Here is a 4,340-nt window from a genome sequence, read left to right as displayed (position 1 = left end):
TTTTATTTATAATATATAAAAAGGATGAGCATTTTTTTTTGTAAATATATTTCAGATTATGATACTCATCGCCTCTCTTCGTCTCTACTTTTGATGTCATATATTTCGCCATATTTTGATATAAACTCTATCTTATTATATTCTAAAAGATTCAAAATTGAAATACTTTATTCAACATACAAGCATTATACTTTCTTCCGATTAGGAAATAAACATTTCAAACCTGAGAAGAACCAGCCAAAGAATCTTAGACGGTTTTTTTTGATTAGTATAAATAGTTTATCTTTGTAACAATCTTGTTACAAAGACAAATTATTTATTTTTGAAACAGCCTGGAGGCGATCTTTTTATTCCCAGCGCGTGCTATGATCTATAGGCGTCAATTTCATAACGTTTAACACACGAACATTTCTGAACGGATTTTATTAACCTAAAATTAGAAAAAAATTTAACATTGTCCTAGAAAGATTAACTAGCCCTGTGTAGTCGGGTAATAGGAGTAAAAAATGTGTTCCATGTATTAATAGCGCACGCATCACAATTTCTCGAACATTCGTGTATGTTTTAACGAATATAAATTATTTATCAATTATATGTTGAGTGTCAGCCAATATTTTTATTTCCTTATATTTATTTATTTGAGAGAGAGAAAATGTCCAAGTTCATATCGTATTTATAACTGATGCGGCTGCCGTAACCACAAAGTAAAATATAGCTGTCAATTCCAAAACTATTCTAATAACCAGCGTTCCAAATAAATTTATATAATGTCGTCGTTCGTCGTTACAAATAAATTATATATGTGTGATTTTATTAGGATAATTTTATATTTATGTAGAGAGACGCGCCGTCGTGAGTGAAGAATACTATATCCTATTAACTAACTGAATAGTCAAATGATTGTATAATTTATGTGCATAATTAACGTTCTTCAATCAATATGTACATAACTATCTTGTTTTCAACGATGTCTACACTTCATCAAACTATTAACAGATATTTCTAGTGATTAATTTACGGAATTTAAAACCAGTGCCCTTTTTCATATTACATTTATTTAAATTGCTTCCATTTAAGAAGTTTAATTCCAATATCAAAATGGGATATATCTCAATTTAATTTTTATGTGAGTTAACTCTGTGTCTTTTTATAAAGATAATATTTATCGCACTTCCATAACGCTCTTGATGTTTGATCTCTACTTGTCTTACGATTTTACATTAATACATATTTTAATGAGTCTTTAATGAGACACGAAACTTTCAGTGATAGCCTGGTGCTACGTGGACAGAAAAAAAAGGAACCCGTGCCTAGCCGAATCCGACCTCACTGTAGTTATTTCGAATAGCAAGTGTGATATACTATAGAGACAACCAGTATTTGCTTTTTAATATCCAGCGCAGTTAATTAGTGCTTAAGATTACCCGCCGTGGACGAAATAAGATAAAGAAGACACTCTTCAAAAATAATGAACAAATACTTATTCAATCAAAGTAATCTGCATGTGTCAACAATCTGTTGACAACAACACAGGACAGCCGGTTTGAAAGATAAACATAACTACTTATTATTTAAAATATTTTACAAAATAATTACCTACTTGGTCACAAACAATCCTTCCGACGATGTTCAGGATTTAGAAATGGATAACGTCCATAGATCTTAGCGGACTGCTATCCTATAGGAGTTTTGAAACTTCGAGGTTAACAGTTCCTTCAATGCATGCAACGCATCAGCAACTCCCCTTAAGTTACAGTGTCCATGTCCTACTTACTATCGGGTGAACCTTTTGCTCATTTGCTCACTTTTGCAATAAATAAAATAAAGAAATTGTAGTAATTTTTTTTTTTAGCATTAGCAGCCCGTAAATGTCCCACTGCTGGGATAAAGGAGCTGAGATGGCCCAGTGGCTAGAACGCGTGCATCTTAACCGATGATTTCGGGTTCAAACCCAGGCAGGCACCACTGAAATTTCATGTGCTTAATTTGTGTTTATATTTCATCTCGTGCTCGGCGGTGAAGGAAAACATCGTGAGGAAACCTGCATGTGTCTAATTTCAACGAAATTCTGCCACATGTGTATTCCGCCAACCCGCATTGGAGCAGCGTGGTGGAATATGCTCCAAACCTTCTCCTCAAAGGGAGAGGAGGCCTTTAGTAATTTATATTTACTTTAAATTTCCTCTGTGGTATAAATAAACGTATTATATTAAAATGTAAATAATCGAAACATTATAGTAGTTTGAACGCATGCTTCTTAACCGATGATTGCGGGTACAAATCCAGAAAAGCTTGATTTGTGCAATGATTTGTATTTTTAATATATTTTTGCTTGGTGGTAAAGGAAAATATCGCGAAGAAATCGTCATTTGCATACACGAGCCTGCATTGGAGCAGCGTGGTCGAATAACTTTCAAACCTTAAAATGGGAGTCTTAAAGAACAGTGGAACATTTAGGGGTTGTAATTTTCTTTTATAATATCTCTCAAATTATTTAGATGATTGCTGTATATTCCAGTTACACAATACCTATTCTAACAATACAATTTAAAACTTAAAATACTTCAACATAATTATAATATTTTTGGTTAGGCAAATTCGCAATATTATTAATTTTTAACATTACCAACTCTACAGAGTCATAAGATATACTGGTACGACTTCCTTTCCATACTAAATTAAAAAAAGTTTCTGTTTACGTAAACATAAACTGTCACCGAGTATATAATCATTATCGTTACATTGTATAAAACAATGTCGCTTACCGCTGTCTGTCTGTCCCTAGGTATGCTTAGATCTTTAAAATTACAGAACGCATTTCGATGCGGTTTTTCTTTTAAATAGATAGAGTGATTCAAGAAAAAGGATTATATGTATAATACATGCAAAATATAGTAGAGAGACACTGATAATTTTAGAGGTTTCTAATGTAATTTCGTAAAGAAACACATTTTTGCGCTTACATTGCAAATGCTGACTGAACCCTATAGGATAGATCAAAATAATGTACTAGAGTATTTTGCACCTTAAAAAGGTCTACAAAAAAGTCTGCGATGGTATATCTTAGGCATAACCCTCAATAACCATTTAAAACGAAGGGACATGGTGGCTTGTATTGTCTATTGACTCAAATACTGTAGTATATTTAGTATGAGCATTGCACCCTTGTGAAACCGGGGCGGGTCGCTAGTAACAATATATAATAACCATACTTAAAACCTACAAAAAACAACGTTTTGACTGTTCTAAAAATCTTCTAGATAAGTGTTATAATGATTTTGAAGTGTATCATCACATAGGTGTTGGCGTGATAATTCTATTGTTACGGATTGTGGCACTGTTTTGCTGTCTAACAATGCCTTCACAATTTTCCGTAATTGCACTGCATATAATTTCCGTGTTTTGCTTAACATCGAGATGATGCATGTCCGATAAACGTTTTTCATATTCATGGCATCGAAAGTAAATCAGCGCAAGTAGAAAAGGTCAAAATGTACGGAAAGATACGTTTGCATTTGATTTATCTCGTAATCAAAAAAAAAACGTATTGAATAAGTTAGACAAAAGAGAAATTCCAAAACGCTTCGACATTTTTTGAAATTTTTTATGCCGTTGTTTTTTAATTTTCCGTTTTAATTAGCCTTATTTTCTTATTTATATGTTAAGTTCATATTACACAAAATATTTTTTTCATTTCAACATTATTCGTGTATAATTAGGCAAATACTCATATTATGAATATTTATTTATAATATCATTAATAAAGTCGCGGAACCGAAACGCGATACGAAATGAGTTCTTATAGAATAACGCTGTTATTTTAATAGACTCGTAACAAAAACTGGCCTGTCACTCGCCGGCTCATAAACTATCTTTAAACAAAGGATTTAAAGTATTACTACGAATTCCATTGATAATGGAACATTGATGTACAGTCATTACGTCGAAAAATATTACAAAACATACATGCAGCATGTGAACCGAGATGACTGCTTTATAGATAATGTGACCAAGACTTCCTATGGGCTTTCTCTGCCATCTTGAAAAAGTATAAACATTGTTTCTATGGAGTATCACAATTATACGTCATTATATGAAATTTTCACCTTCCACCTTTGACCGTTGTTGAGATATTACGTGAATATAGGAATGTAACTAATGACTGGATTAATAATAGCTCAGTCATTATTTACAGCTACAATAGCAAGTTATACATAAGTCTGTTTAATAAAAAATGCTTACGTTTAATTGCATCATTATATTTGCCGAATTGCGACCCGCGGAAAGGATTATAATGTGCCCAATGAATGATTGTAATTGACTTTAAACGCTACTTTTAT

Source organism: Vanessa atalanta, chromosome Z (genome assembly GCF_905147765.1).
Source record: "Vanessa atalanta chromosome Z, ilVanAtal1.2, whole genome shotgun sequence".
Classification (NCBI taxonomy): domain Eukaryota; kingdom Metazoa; phylum Arthropoda; class Insecta; order Lepidoptera; family Nymphalidae; genus Vanessa; species Vanessa atalanta.
The sequence above is the reverse complement of the archived record's forward strand: the minus strand, read 5'-3'. Positions refer to the sequence as shown.